A 17,377-nucleotide genomic window follows, 5' to 3' on the forward strand; every position below is an offset into this window, starting at 1 on the left:
CTACTGTCAGTCATGCAAGTTCCCGGTGGAGACTCAGGAATACCATTACACTCAGATATAGAAGAATCTTCATTGATGTTTCCATAACAATTTTGTTTTACCAGTCAGGGTTGTTAGCCCTGAGCTAAACTCCTGATCCAGGAGATCTGGTGGACCACTCTTAGTCTGGCCTCTACCCTTTGATCTGTTTGGCATGGGTGACCCTACCAAGAGACAAAGCATAAAGCCCTGACTCCAGCCAACATAGCTCTCTGAGTCATTGAGGTATGTAAGCCTCCAAACCATGACAAGACTATGGGCTTCTTTGAAGGTTTGAAACTATATATCACCTGCATCTCTCAAACACGAGGAATTCTGCAGATGCTGGAAATTCAAGCAACACACATCAAAGTTGCTGGTGAACGCAGCAGGCCAGGCAGCATCTCTAGGAAGAGGTACAGTCGACATTTTGGGCCGAGACCCTTCATCAGGACTAACTGAAGGAAGAGCTAGTTACCTTTATCTCTAGTTGGTATTATGCCACATCTTACTACCTTCTTATGGGTGCAGGAGGAACAGGGTAGATTAGGAGAGAGAAAAGGGACAAAGGGGGTCCAATTTCAAGTAAACTGCTCCTCCCATCCCTTTTCTACTCTAACACCCACGCCCCCCCCCCCCCACAACACCCTATTTCTTTCCCTTTGTCCCCACACTCCTTCCACTGGGATCTTCTTTTTCCTGCGAGGTTACATAGCATCCACATGAGGACCATGAAGGATCCCACCCACCCTGATCATGGACTGTTTGTTCCACTCCCATCAAGGAAGAGGTTACGTAGCATCCACACCAGGACCACCGGACTCAAAGACTGTTACTTTCCCCAAGCAGTGAGACTGATCAACACCTCCACCCACTAATCACATTCTTCTTACACTTGTGTACAGGAAATGACATTTAAAAATCTTGAATCTTCATATCTTTGAATCTCAAAAAGAGAGCAAAAATAGAGAGGGAGTGTTCATGGGTTGGTTCGTAGTCTGTTCAGAAGTCTGATGGCAGAGGGGAAGAAGCTGTTTTAAAATGTTGATGTACGTATCTTCAGGTTCCTGTATCTCCTCTCTGATGGTAGTAATAAGCAGCATCCGAGGTGATAGGGGTCCTTAATGATGAATGCTGCCTTTTTGAGGCATCATCTTTGTCCTCCATGCTGGGGAGGCTAGTGCCCATGATGGAGCTGGCTGAGTTTACAATGAATACTAGAAGCAATAGTTCTTTTACATATTACATCTGACAGCCACTCATAGAGTCATTGAATTACACCTTGGAATGACAAGGCCAGCAAGCAGTATATAGAAAGAAGAGAATTCAATTTTAAATTTTCTGTTTCATTTTAATTAATGGGCCTGAGGAAGCATTTTGACTATATTAGATATCGGAAATCAATATACACTCAGTGGCCACTTTATTAGGTGCAGAAGTGGAACCCGGTGTGGTCTCGTGTGCTATTTTACTCTGAGTCTTTGTCACTTTCCAAACCCCTGGTATCTCTGCCATGTAGCCCATCCACTTCAAGGTTCAATGTGTTGTGCATTCAGAGATGCTCTTCTGCACAGCACTGTTGTAATGTGTGGTTATTTGAGTTACTGTCGCTTTTCTGTCAGCTTGAACCAGTCTGGCCATTCTCCTCTGACCCCTTTATTTAAGACAGTATTTTTGACCACAGAAATGCCACTCACTGGATTTTTAAAAAAATTCTTTCACCATTCTCTGTAAACTCTAGAGGCTGTTTTGCGTGAAAATCCCAGGAGATCAACAGTTTCTGAGATACTCAATCCACCCGATCTGGCACCAACATTCAATCCATGGTTAAAGTCACTCAGGTCACATTTCTTCCCCATTCTAATGAACACATAAATGCTGGACGAACTCAGCAGGCCAGACAGGATCTATGGAAAAGAGTAAACAGTTGACAATTGAGACCCTTCATCAGGACTTCTTCCCCATTCCGATATTTGGTCTGAACAACAAATGAGTTGCTTGACTATGTCTGTGAGCTTTTATGCACTGAGTTGCCGCACATGATTAGCTGATTAGATATTTGCATCAATAAAGTGGCCACTGAGTATAATTGTCTCTTTATGATAAGTATGGAGGAAGAACTATAATGTAGTAAAACTCAAAGGTGGGATCTAGTTATTGTTTCTTGTGCAATATCTTTTGTTCAAGGTTGAACAAAAACCTTGTCTAGTGCTCCTGAACTTGTTGGAAAAGTGTCATAATGTTAATTCAGGTTCATGCAACCTCCCACATTCCAAAGTCATACAGGTTAGAGTCAGTAAGTTGTGAGCTTGCGATGTTGGTGCCAGAGGCATGCTGATACTTGTAGCCTGCCCCCAGCATATCCTCAGACTGTGTTGATCGTTGATGCAAACTGACACATTTCACTGTGTGTTTCAATGTTGCAATATACATGTAACAAATAAATCCAATCTCTCTTTTTACTCATTTGATTCAATAAGTGCAAAAGAAACTATCAAGTATTCTGGATTGAAAGGACCTCTCCCCAGACCACCACCCTCTCAACTCTATCATTTTATCTAGAAACAGAGACCAGCAACAAAAAAAACTTGCAATGTGAATTGAATTGACTTAATTCCTTACATCCTTCACATACATGAGTAAAAATCTTTATGTTATGTCTCTGTCTAAATGTTCAATGTGCAATCACAGTAATTTATAATAAATAGAACATAGAAATACACTCAAATCAGTGTGAATTAATCAGTCTGATGGCCTGGTGGAAGAAGCTGTCCCAGAGCATGTTGGTCCTGGATTTTATGCTGCAGTACCATTTCCTGGATAGTAGCTGCTAGAACAGATTGTGGTTGGGGTGACTCGGGTCCCCAATGATCCTTCAGGCCCTTTTCACACCTGTCTTTGTAAATGTCCGGGATCATGGGAAGTTCACAACTACAGATGCACTGGGCTGTCCGCACCACTCTCTGCAGGTTCCTGTGATTAAGGGAGGTACAGTTCCCATACCAGGCAGTGATGCAGCCAGTCAGGTTGCTCTCAATTGTGCCCCTGTAGAAAGCTCTTAGGATCTGGGGCCCATACCAAACTTCCTCAACCATCTGAGGTGAAAGAGGTGCTGTTGTGCCTTTTTCACCACACAGCTGGTGTGTACGGACCATGAGGTCCTCAGTGATGTGAATGCCGAGGAATGTAAAGCTATTTACCCTCTCAACCCCAGATCCATTGATGCAAATAGGGGTTAGCCCGCCTCCATTCTTTCTGTAATCCTCAACCAGCTCCTTTGTTTTCGCGATATTGAGGGAGAGGTTGTTTTCTTGACACCACTGTGTAAGAGAGATGACTTCTTCCCTGCAGGCCACCTCGTTATTGTTGGAGATTAGACCAATCAATGTAGTGTCATTGGCAAATTTAATTAGCAGATTAGAGCTGTCGGTGGTGACACAGTCATGGGTATACAGGGAGTAAAGGAGGGGACTTAGTACACAGTTCTGAGGGGCTCCTGTGTTGAGGGTCAGAGGGGTAGAGGTGAGGGAGCCCACTCTTACCACCTGCCGGCAATCTGACAGGAAGTCCAGGATCCATTTGCACAAGGCAGGGTCAAGGCCAAGGTCTCTGAGCTTCTTGTCGAGCGTGGATGGAATTATGGTGTTGAATGCTGAACTGTGGTCCAAGAACAGCATTCTCACATAAGCATCCTACTTTTCCAGATGTGTAAGGACGGTATGTAGAGCTGTGGCTATTGTGTTACCTGTTGATCGGTTGTGTCGGTAGGTGAATTGTGGGGTGTTCAGTTTGGGTGGAAGCTAACTGCAGATGTAATCCTTGACCAGCCTCTCAAAGCATTTGCTTATTATTGAGGTGAGTGCGACAGGATGCCAGTCGTTCAGACATGTTACCTTGGTCTTATTTGGTACAGGGAGAATGGTGGATAATTTGAAGCAGGAGGGTCCTCTGCACTGGGAGAGGGAGAGATTAAAAATGTCTGTAGACACACCCGTCAGTTGTGCTGCGCATATCCTGAGTACTCGCCCTGGGATGCCGTCTGGTCCCGCAGCCTTGCGACTGTCCACTCATTGGAAACATCTGCGTATCACAGCCTCAGAGCCGAACAGGTGACCAGAGATGTCAGAAACAAGACAGATAATGCTGCAGATATTTCCCATGTCAGTCAGCAGCCCTGATAAATTGACATTTGAGGTGTAACCTTTGATTTGAACAGATTGATTCAATGTCATCTTCCGCCTGATGTGATTTTAATTATCTCACTTCTTTGTTCCAGAATAAACCCTGGTTGAGATTTTCTTAGAAGCTGTAATGTTTCTTTCAGGATGCAAGTTATCACAACAGATGTAGCATTGTCTCAATTTACAGTTACACACAGCAAACAGAAGTGACTATTATTGGCTATGAGAACTAAGAAAGGTTCCATTCTGTAATAAAGAACCAAAAAAAGATGAGAACATTCAACCAAGAGCTAGTGGCTTTTATAAGCTTTCCATTCCTTCTCTGCAGATAATATTGGAATAATATCAAGTTTTAGTATTTAGCATAAGTCATATTAACTTAACTTACTAAATAGGAAACTAATGATTGAATACTCTTCATTGACTTAAATAGAATCTATCATTGAACACATTGCAAGAGTGACCTGACAGGCACTCAGACTTGAAAGAGCCACCACTGAGTCACTACAGCTAATTAATGATGGCATCAGGCATTTTTAGAATACACTTCAAACCTTGTTAGAATATCTTGTTAAGTGTCAGCGATCAACTGAATGGGGACTATTCAGGCCATTTATTGGTGCTAGCGCATTGACAAAACATTCCAACTAGATTCATTCCTTTTTCCTTCCCACTTTCTAGCAAATTGTTCATTTTAAAATAATTACGATAAACCTTTGTGAAAATTACCTCTGTGTATGAAGACCAATGAGGACAAGGGTTGGTGGTCTCCCAGGTCAGCAGGTCCTGGGATCAGAGGTCCATGCAGGCAGGAGGCACAAGGATGATGACCCCCCCCCCCAGGTGCACAAATTGTTGAATCTGGAATTTGGGCTCCTGTCATCAGCAAGTCCTGGGGTCAATACTGAAGACTGAAGCCCAAAGGTCGATTGGAAGTCCAGAAATCGAGGTCTGATGGCTAAAGTACTGGGTCTTTGAGTATGCGAGTGCATTGGAGGCCCAGTGGTGGCCTGTCCTGGGGTTGGAGAACACTCTCCGCGTGCAAGTGGATGGGTAGGTAGGTGGGAGGAATGAAAGGGGCTTGTTGCTTGTGCTGTTCTGCTGAATATTCTCAGCCCTGTATATAGTAGGTGATCCCTTACCTTTACTAGGTCGCCCTTAACTTTAGATTCTCCCACAACAAGAAACATCCCTCCATATCAGTCTATCAAGAACACTCATGGTCTTGTATCTTTCAATCAAATCAAGTCTCACTCTTCTAAATTCCCACAGAACCAACTTTTCTTTCTAAGAAAATCCACCCCTTCTAGTGATTAGTCCAGTAAGCTTTCTCAAGCTGCTTCAAATGAGCCAGCGTCCTCCTTTAGTAAGGAGACCAATACTGTTCACCGTGCTCCAGATGTGGTCTCAGCAATTCCCTATGGAATTGAAGCTCCCTCCTTTGCATTCAGTCCCCTTTACAATAGGTCTGAAATCTTAACTCTTTTTCTCTCCTCATTATGCTGCCTGACAATACGATTTTAAAACAGTTTCTGTCTTTTAGTTCAGATTTCCTGCACACACAGAATTTTACATTAGCAAGCTATTAATGTTATTCTGTATCGCCACCATTGGGAGAAAACAATAGCTTTCAAAATCAAGAAAAATATCACAGCCAAATCACACAGCATCCTTCAACATTCCAGGAAGCAAAAACACCATTTTATGTAATCTTATTAATCCTTCAGTTATAAACTGCCTGCTCTTGTAGTATTTGAAGAAAGAATGAAACAACATTATATAAATGACAAACATAAAAACAAAGGGTTCTGTTGTATTCCTTGGGTGGCAGTGTTTGATCTGATTCTCTTTCGACACTATTGTTTTGGCAAATAAGTTGGAGATAGGGTGGGGTATATGTTTGGCTCAAAGCAATGGGTTGACTGTGCAGTTATCAAAGTCAATTTTCTCAGAAAAGAAAGGAGGTAAGAAAAACTGGAGACACTGCAACATTTTTCCCCAATGAAAGCAATATCTTTTTTCTTCACAGAAAATTGATTTTTTTCTTAAAAATTGTATTCTAATTTAACCTCACTCACTAATGGTGATCAACAAACTCATCCAGTCAATCCCACCCTTTCTTGGAATGGACTTCTCAGCATATGATGCCTTTCGAGTTCACATTCTGATTTATCAACTTTCTCTGATGAGGCCTGTTGTTTCCCACAACAGGAAATGCCTTCAGGATCTTATATGTTACAATCAAAATGTAAGATATCACTTATATTAGAATACTACGGCACAGTACAGGCCCTTCGGCCCTCGATGTTGTACCAACCCATATATTCCTAAAAAACGTACTAAACCCATACTACCCCGTAACCCTCTATTTTTCTTTCATCCATGTGCCTGTCCAAGAGGTTCTTAAATACCCTTAATGTTTTAGCCTCCACCACCATCGCTGGCAAGTCATTCCAGGCACCCACAACCCTCTGTGTAAAAACCTACCCTTGATGTCTCCCCTAAACCTCCCTCTCTTAACTTTGTAAGTACGTCCTCTGGTGTTTGCTCTTCGTGCCCTGGGAAACAGGTACTGGCTATCCACCCTATCTATGCCTCTCATAATCTTGTAGACCTCTATCAAGTCCCCTCTCATCCTTCTGCGCTCCAAAGAGAAAAGTCCCAGCTCTGCTAACCTTGCCTCATTAGACTTGTTTTCCAATCCAGGCAACATCCTGGTAAATCTCCTCTGCACCCTCTCCATAGCTTCCACGTCCTCCCTATAATGAGGTGACCAGAAATGAACACAATACCCTAAGTGTGGTCTCACCAGAGATTTGTAGAGTAGCAACATGTCCTCTCTACTCTTGAACTGAATCCCCCTATTAATGAAGCCTAGCATCCCGTAGGCCTTCTTAACTATCCTATCAACCTGTGCAGCGACCTTGAGGGATGTATGGATTTGAACCCCAAGGTCCCTCTGTTCATCCACACTTTTAAGTAACCAACCATTAACCTTGTACTCAGCCTTCTGGTTTGTCCTTCCAAAATGCATCACCTCACACTTATCCAGATTGAACTCCATCTCCCACTTTTCTGCCCAACTCTGCATCCTGTCTATATCCTCTTGTAACCTTCGACAACCTACAGCTGCATCCACAACTCCTCCAATCTTCGTGTCATCTGCAAACTTACTCACCTATCCTTACCCCTCTTCATCCAGGTCATTTATAAAAATCACAAAGAGTAGGGGTCCCAGGACAGATCCCTGCGGCACTCCACTAGTCACCGACCTTCAGGCAGAATACTTTCCTTCCACTACTACCCTCTGCTTTCTTCCTGTAAGCCAATTTTTTATCCAAACAGCCAAGGTTCCACTGATCCCATGCCTCATGACTTTCTGGATGAGTCTCTCGTGGGGGACCTTGTCAAATGCCTTGCTAAAATCCATATAGACCACATCTACCGCCCTACCCTCATCAATTTCTTTTGTTACCTCTTCAAAAAACTCAATTAGGCTCGTGAGGCACGACCTTCCCTTCATAAAGCCATGTTGAGTAGACTGTACTTCTCCAAATGCTTGTAGATCCTATCCTTAAGAATCCTTTCCAATAGTTTGCAGACCACCGACGTAAGACTCACCGGTCTATAGTTCCCAGGATTCTCACTATTACCTTTTTTAAACAAGGGAACTACATTTGCCATTCTCCAATCCTCCGGCACCTTCCCTGCAGCCAAAGAGGATTCAAAGATCATAGCTACTGCTCCAGCGACCTCTTCTCTCACTTCCCATAGCAACCTGGGGTATATGACGTCCTGCCCAGGGGACTTATCAATCTTGATGTTTTTAAGAAAATCCAACACTACTTCTTCCTTAATCTCCACATTGTCCAGCACACAGGCCTGTTCTATTTCGACTTCACCCTGATCAAGGTCCTTTTCACTTGTGAATACTGAAGCAAAGTATTCATTTAGGACCTCCCCAACCTCCTCCGCCTCCAGGCACATGTTGCCTTCTTTATCCTTTAGCGGCCCCACCTTCATTCTTGTCATCCTTCTGTTCTTCACATATGCATAGAATACCTTGGGTTCTCCTTAATCCTACGTGCCAAGGCCTTCTCATGCCCCCTTCGAGCTCTCCCAAGTCCTTTCTTAAGCTCCTTCCTGGCTACCCTTTATTTCTCATGAGCCCCTCTTGCTTCCTGCTTCTTATATCTAACATATGCTTCCTTCTTCCTCTTGACGAGTTGCCTCACGTTTCATCAGCCACGGTTCCCTTTTCCTACCATTTTTTCCTGGTCTCAGTGGGACAAACCTATCCTGAACCCAGCACAAGTGATCCCTAAACTTCCTCCACATTACTTCTGTGCTTTCACCCTTGAACATCTGTTTCCAGTTTACTCTTGCTAGTTCCTGCCTCATCCCTTCATAATTAGTCCTTCCCCAGTTAAGCACTTTCCCATTTTGTCTGTTTTTATCCTTTTCCATAGCTATGCTGAAGCTAAGGGAGTTACGGTCACTCTCACCAAAATGCTCCCCCACCAAGAAGTCTGCCACCTGACCAGGTTCATTACCCAGAACTAGATCCAGTATGGCCTCTCCTCCCATTGGCCGGTCCACATACTGTGTCAGGAATCCTTCTTGAACACACCTGACAAATTCAGCCCCATCTATCCCTCTTGCGGTCAGGAAGTGCCAGTCAATATGAGGGAAGTTGAAATCACCCATAACTACAACCCTGTATTTCCTGCACCATTCTAAAATCTGCCTGCTTATCTGCTCCTCGGTGTCCTGAGGGCTATTTGGGGGCCTATAGACTACTCCCAGCACAGTGATTGATCCCTTCCTATTTCTGACTTCTACCCACACCGACTCAGTGAACACTCCCTCTGCAGCGTCCTCCCTTTCTATAACTGATACTATCCCTGACCAGTAATGCTACTCCCCCCACTTTTCTACCTCCCATCCTATTCCTTTTAAAACAGCTAAACCCCGGTACCTGCATCAACCAATCCTGCCCTTCCTCCAGCCAAGTTTCAGTAACGGCCACAACATCGTAGTTCCACGTACTGATCCATTCTCTAAGTTCATCCCCTTTATTCCTAATACTCCTAGTGTTGAAATAGACACATTTCAACCTCCCTAACTGGCTACATTTATGTTTTGTCCCCTGCTTGTCCTTCCTCACCAACTCAGAACACATAGCATCATGCCCTTGTCCTTCTACCCTAACCTCTACACTCACATTCTGATTCCCACCCCCCTGGCAAACTAGTTTAAACCCTCCCCAACAGCTCTAGCAAACCTGCCCACCAAGATATTGGTCCCTTTCCAGTTCAGGTGCAGCCCGTCCTTTTTGTACAGGTCAGACCTGCCCCAGAAGAGATCACAAGGATCCAGAAATCTGAACTCCTGCCCCCTGCACCAACTCTTCAGCCACACATTTGTCTGCCATACCTTCCTGTTCCTACCCTCTCTGTCTCGTGGCACAGGCAGCAATCCCGAGGTTACCACCCTTGAGGACCTGCTTTTTAACTTCTTTCCTAACTCCCTATATTCCTTCTTCAGGACCTGATCCCTATTCGTATCTATGTCATTGGTCCCCACGTGGACCATGACATCTGGCTGCTCACCCTCCCTCCTGAGAATACCGAGAACTCGATCCGAGATATTGCGGACCCTGGCACCAGGGAGGCAACAGACCGTCCGGGATTCTCAATCTCTCCCACAGAACCTCTTATCTGTCCCCCTAACTATCAAATCCCCTATCACTACTGCTCTCCTCTTTTCCCTTGGAAATCTTGGAAAAGAGAAAAATATACGAGGAAAAACAACAATCTTTTTCTATACTCTGTGTAACCAACCATCCCATCAAAAATGGAAGATTGCAATATTCACTTTCAGAATGACTTTGATAAAAATTGTTGTTGGTCTTCTCCACGCCTTGTGGCACATCAGACAGCAATCTTGCTGATTCTTTTAGCATTTGTCTGTTTTCTCATGAGGCCAAGTTGCTAGCTCGACGCTGAACCCAGCACGGATGGAGAGCGAGTGAGGAGCCAGCCAGATTCGAACCTGGGACCACTTGCCTCAAAGTCTGCTGCAGGTGCTACCAGCTTGCTTTGATAAGATAACACATATATAAGAAAATTAGGAGGCAGAGTATGATACATCACTCCATCCCTTCAGGCCACCCAACTATTTAAAAAGATAGTGGTTGAAATGGTTAAATACTAACTTTTAGTTCTAGTTTCTCCCACAACAGGAAATACCTATCCATAACATCTGTCCTTCAGGATCTTACATGTTACAATTAAATCATATTTTCACTCTTGTAATAAACTTCAATAACTAATCTAACTTGTCCAACCTTTCCTCATGAGACAACCCACACTTTCCAGGCATTAGTCCAGTAACTGTTTTCTTAACTGCTTCAAATATGTTAGCAATCTTCCTCAAATAAGGAAACAATGCAGTGTGTATTTAGAGCTACAACATGGTAACAGGCCTTTCTGGCCAACAAGCCTGCACCTCCCAGTTACATCCACGTGGACAACCAATTAACCTATTAATCCGTTCACCTTTGGAAAATACAAACTTGTTACAGCCAGTGAATTGAACTCGGGTCACTGGTACTGTAATAGTGTTATGCTGACCGCTGCCGCCTATCTTTGAAGAATTTGCATGCTCTTCCTGTGACAGCCCACGTTTTCTGGCTTCCTTTCACATTCCAAAGATATGTGGGCTGATAGGTTAATTGTTCATTTTCCCAAGTGTGTTGGTGAGGGGGGTGGGGAAGAGATGAAGGGCCTGTAGTGACTGTAAAATGGCATTAGTGATTAGTGTAAGATGAGTGTGAAAAGGTACTTAGTGATCTGACTCGGTGACCACAAGATTTAGCACACCATCTATTACATCATGCTAAACTAAAATGACCTACGTATGGCCACCGTCTTCTGTTGGCCAGCCAATCTTCTATCTGCCCTGCCTTCTATTCTTCTAAATTCCACCGAGTAGTGGCCCAGAGCCATTAAATTCTCCTCATACTGTACATTAACCCTTTCATTCCCAGGATCATTCTCATGAACATCCTCTGAACCCTCCCCAATGTCAGCAGATCCTTTCTAAGATAATACTCCAAGCACAGTCTGACCAATACCTTATAAAGCCAAAGTTAGGGTGGTGTGTGACCCAGAGAGGCATCTACTGGTGGTGAGAAAAAAAAATATAAAATGGATGAATGGAATGAGTAAGTGTGTACAAAGGAAGAAACTTCTTGTACACCTGGAATAGTTATGATTTTGAATTCACTGCTTGTGTGGACTCGTGAAAATGAACTTAGCCGTTGTTCCCAGAAGTGAGTTATATAGGATAAAATGGGTTAGGAAATTTATGAACAAATCTGCAGTTTTGGAAGCCTAAAATAAAAACAAAATGTTGAAAACACTCACAGGGTCAGGTAGCATCTGGTGAGAGTTTCCAGCATTTTAATAGGTTTAACAGTAGCGTAGCAGTTAGTGCTGGCAATCAGGGTTCAATTCCCGCTGCTGTCTGTAAGGAGTTTGTAAGTTCTCCTTGTAATCACATAGGTTTCCTCCCACATTCCAAAGACATAGTTTCGGGTTAGTAAGTGGCGGGTATGTGATGTTGGTGCCAGAAGCAAGGCGACACTTGCAGACTGCCACCAGCTCATCTTTGGACTGTGTTGATGCAAACATATTTCACTGTATGTTTCAATGTACATGTAACAAATAAAGCTAATCTATCATTATTATTGTTATACTAGGAGCTGACGGACTTGCCTGAATTACCTCTGTCTATGCTGTAACCATTCTATGATCCTACATTTGTATATTATAGGTAATATTTCCATCCAACTCACACGGATCTCTTGACCCCATTGCACTCTATGTCACGCCCCAACAGAAAAGTTCAAGGGTAGATATTCTGAAGTTTGCAGGTGGTATGAAGAATAAAGCACAGGAGTAACAAGAGACAAAACTGCTTAAAATTTACCAATCCCACATGAGACATAATGACCTTAAAACATAGTCAAAGCTTCACTATCCTGTACAGATGTTTAACTGATTGAAATTGCTCAGTAGAAAGGTGACGTGACATTAAGTTTAAAACATTTGCTTCAAAATTAAAAAGTAACACATAAAAGAGTTTATTAATTACCTATTTTCTACTTAATGTGTCCCTTTAATGCCAGCCTCACTTTTATTGATGAACTTTGTAGTTTATTAACTCTGGGTGTTTAAGATTAAATACTGGCCCTGGCAGAATTTCAGTACTGCTCCCCTGTGACCATTCTGTAGAACACCAAACTAGAATCCATTCCCATTTCCAGACAGCTCATGTAAAACCAACTTCTTAGCTCAGAAGTGGAGCCCAGAGGCAAACCCAATAATCACAATCAAAATGTTTATCCCCTTAGGCCCTAGTTCTTTACCGTCATTCAGGTCACATTATACAGCTCGAAAAAAGTGTAGTCACTTCACAGACACATCATTATGTTGACTGCCAGGCAGTAACAAGTCAGGCAACATCAGCAGGGAGTATTTCAGTCAGTTTAACAATAGTTATATAGCATGTATTTCACAGGGGTTTTAAACACAACACAGCACTCAGAACCACAAGGCAATGTCAAAAAAGATGACTACAACCCTCTTTAAAGAGGTTTAAAGACAGATGGAGAGGCAGAAATGCTGAGGGAGGAAGTTCTCATTTATGGCATTACATAGGAAAGGTAGCAAATTCAATCCAAATTGTGCATTGAATACATCTTATTTAATCCCATACGATACAGTGATGGTTCATTCAGTATTGGGCCTGTATTTTTTCATATATACTGAGCTAGCTGTATGTCAGCAATAGACATTAGCTGGGAGGTGTTACCTTCTGTGCATTTTTGTATGCCTTAATAAACACACGAGATACCGCAGATGCTAGAAACCTTGATCAACACACACAAGATGCTGGTGGAACTCAGCCGGTCAGGCAGCGGCTACAGAGGGGAATAAACAGTTGATGCTTCAGGCTGAGACCCTTCATCAGAGCTGGAAATGAAGGGAGAAGAAGCCAAAACAGGAAGATAGGGGAGAGGAAGGAATACAATCTGGCAAGTGACAGGTGAGGGGGTAGGTGGGTGGGTGAGATGAAGTAAGAAGCTGGGAGGTGATAGGTGGAAGAGGTAAAGGGCTGAAGAAGGAATCAGTAGGAAAGGACCGTGGACAATGGGAGAAAGGGAAGGAAGAGAGGCACCAGAAGGTGATAGGCAAGTGAGAAAGGTTAAGAGGGGAGCCAGAACAGGGAATGAAAAAGAAGGAAAAGGGGATCCATTTTCCCTGCCATGGGAGATTTCCGTGATCATTTTGGTAGCAGTATACATTCCACCTCAGGCCAATGTCAATCAGGTTTCAGATGATCTGAGCAATGGGATCAACCTGCACGAAACAGCACACCCCAACACCTTCACCATCATATTGGGGGATTTTACCCAGGCCAGTCTGAAAAAAAATCACTAAGCAATTACCATCAACAGATCACTTGCAATACCAGAGGAAACAACACACTGGACTATTGTTACACTACCATCAAGAATGCCTACTGTGCTATTCCACACCCTCACTTTGGGAAGTCTGATCACCTGACTGCACTTCTACTCCCTGAGTTTAGGCAGAGACTGAAGACTGCAGCACCAGTAGACTGGACTGTATTCAGCGGCTCATCTTCAAATCTGGATGAGTATGCTGCAGTTGTTACCGACTTCATTAAAAACTGTGTGCCCGCTTTGAAAGGGAGAATAGACCAACAGCTGCACCCTGTGACCTCTGTCTCGGAGGCCAATGTTAGGCTGTCTTTAAAGAGGGTGGACCCTCAAAAGGCAGAAGCCCCCAGAGTACCTGGTAAGGCTCTGAAAACTTATGCCAACCAACTGGCGGGAGTATTCATGGACAGGAAGAATAATGTGAGCTGCCTTAATGACTATCTCCCGGTAGCACTCACATCGACAGTGATGAAATGCTTTGAGAGGTTGGTCATGACCAGACTGAACTCCTGCCTCAGCAAGGACCTGGACCCATTGCAATTTGCCTATTGTCACAATAGGTCAACAGCAGACGCAATCTCAATGGCTCTCCACACGGCTTTAGACCACCTGGACAACACAAACACCTCTGTCAGGATGCTGTTCATCGACTGTAGCTCAGCATTTAATACCATCATTCCCACAATTCTGCTTGAGAAGTTGCATAACCTGGGCCTCTGTACCTCCCTCTACAATTGGATCCTCAACTTCCTAACTGGAAGACAATTTGTGTGGATTGTGGTCTTCCTCGCTGACGATTGACACTGGTGCACCTCAGGACGGTGTGCTTAGCCCACTGCTCTACTCTCTATGTACACATGACTGTGTGGCTAGGCACAGCTCAAATACCATCTATAAATTTACTGACGATACAACCATTGTTGGTAGAATCTCAGATGGTGACGAGAGAGCGTACAAGAATGAGATATGCCAACTAGTGGAGTGGTGCCACAGCAACAACCTGACACTCAATGTTAGTAAGATGAAAGAGCTGATTGTAGACTTCAGGAAGGGTAAGACAAAGGAACACATACCAATCCTCATAGAGGGATCACAAGTGGAGAGAGTGAGCAGCTTCAAGTTCTTGGGTGTCAAGATCCCCGAGGACTTAGCCTGGTCCCAACATATCACTGCAGCTATACTTCATTAGAAGTTTGAAGAAATTTGGTAGGTCAACAAAAACACTCAAAAACTTCTAATAGGTGAACTGTGGAGAGCTTTCTGACAGGCTGCATCACTGTCTGGTATGGAGGGGCTACTGCACAGGACTGAAGCTGCAGGGGGGTTGTAAATTTAGTCGGCTCCATCTTGGGTACTAGTCTACAAAGTACCCAGGACATCCTCAAGGAGTGGTGTCTCAGAAAGATGGCACCCATTATTAAGGACCCCCATCACCCAGGACATTGCTACTATCAGGTAGGAGATACAGAAGCCTGAAGTCACACACTCAGCAATTCAGGAACAGCTTCTTCCCCTCTGCCATCAGATTCCTGAATGGACATTGAACCCATGAACACTACCTCACTTAAATATATATTGTTTTTGCACAATTTTTGATCTATTCAATATACATATACTGCAATTTATTTATTTTTCTTCTATATTATGTATTGCATTGAACTGCTGCTGCTAAGTTAACAAATTTCATGACACATGCCGGTGATAATAAACTTGATTCTGAATTACCAGAAGTTAGAGAAATCAATTTTCAATAAGTGACCAAATGTTTTAGCTCCTAGCTGAACAATAGGTCTTGGTCAGGACACCAAAAAAGCTTTGTCTTGTCCATTATCAAATCAAAATTCACTATTCTGAATACAACCTCAACACATTGCTTCAGAACCTCACAAATCAATGCAACTTTCCATTATTACTCAGACTATTTTGCACCACGACTTTCTCCTTCCATCTTTGCCAAAGACAAGTACAAAGTCTTTCATCAATTAGTCATTTTCTAGTCAAAATTTACACATCCAGTATATACAGGGGGCAAGTGGGGGTAACTAGAATGAGGAATCTCATCTGAATTATGTACGAGGGTTAGATTGCCAGTTTCCGTGGATTCAATGCATTTTACTGAATGGAAACATCCATTCGGTTCAGTTGGTCAATGGCAGTCAAGATACCCCATTCAAGCTAGTCCAATTTGCCATCACTTGGTTTACTTTCTAAACCTTTCCAATCCATGTATCCATACAACTGTCTTTTTGACAGTTTCCTTTTAATTCAGTTGAGCAGAACCTTAAAACAAAGATTAAAAAGACATCATTTAGAATAGGAGTGGGAAATGTGTGGCTTGGACATTTCCATGAAAGTGGGGGACCAGACATGTGACCTTTCGCCTCTTCCCCACCAAATGAATTCAAACCATGCCTCCTGGCTCTTTGCTGCCACTTTGTGGTTACTAAAGCACACAAGGTTTACTAACATCAACAAAGAATTTCCAGTTCAACTTCAGCATAGAATTTGATAACTGGATCACGACCACCATTTTAATGGGTCAGCAAACACTGGTAACAATTTTGCCATTAATGTTTAACCCTCTTCTGAACTTTCCTTTTGCTTCTGCTTTCTCAAACTCTACTCCTTAATACTAGGAAATTGATCACTGACCCCATTAAAACACACACTGAAAGCGCTTAACAACTTAACTCCCTCAAGCATAGGAGAATGAGGGGAGATTTAACAGAGGTATGTAAAATTATGACTTGCATAGACAGGGAAAATACAAACAGGCTCATTCTACTGGGGTTGGATGAGACAAGAACTAGAGGTCATGGTTAGGGTTGAAAGGTGAAATGTCTAAGCAGAACATTAGTGGAAACTTCATTTACAGCATGGTCAGAGTGTGGAACAAGCTGCTAGTTCAAGTGGATATAGGTTTGATTTCAATATTTAAGAGACATTTGGATGGAAGGGGTATGGAGAGCTATGGTCCAGGTGCATGCAGGACTATGGAACTAGCAGGGATAAGTTTGGCACAGACTAAATAGGCCAAAGGGCCTGCTTCTGCACTGTAGTTTTCTGATTCTAGCAGGCATTTGTGTCGCACATAATGTTCGCTGAAGGGGTTTAGAGTGGATTACCTCTATGCCTCTGCTTGACTGTTGTAACGTGGGGAGGATGATGCGTGGGCATCCATCACATGATCCTCGACAGACCAGCCTCAGTAGCATGGAACGCAAGATTGTAGACCCTCCCCTGCCATTGTGTCACCATCCAGCACTGAGGTCTTTGTTGGATCACTGCCTGGAAACTCCTCCCTTGACCTTACACCCATGGATGACCCTACCAGGAGCAAACTCTAAGTGGCTCAGATGCCTTACCACAGGTCAAGGTCCTTGGAGTAGTCTGTCAAAGATACCAGTCATTTGGGATGGATTTTAGCAAAATTGTGGAACTACCTGAGTAACCTGTGGACGGCCAATTGGTGAGTACATTAAAGACCCACAGCAAAATACATCTGGACTCTAATTGAATGAAGGGGTATGAGATTGGGACATTTGATAAACAATTGATCTGCATGAGGGAGGGAGAAATAAATAAAAGGCACATCAGAACAGGAAAATAGAAAAACTGAGAGCCACACTATAGCATAACATTAAAG

The sequence above is a fragment of the Mobula hypostoma genome, chromosome X1 (assembly GCF_963921235.1).
Source record: "Mobula hypostoma chromosome X1, sMobHyp1.1, whole genome shotgun sequence".
NCBI classification, from domain to species: domain Eukaryota; kingdom Metazoa; phylum Chordata; class Chondrichthyes; order Myliobatiformes; family Myliobatidae; genus Mobula; species Mobula hypostoma.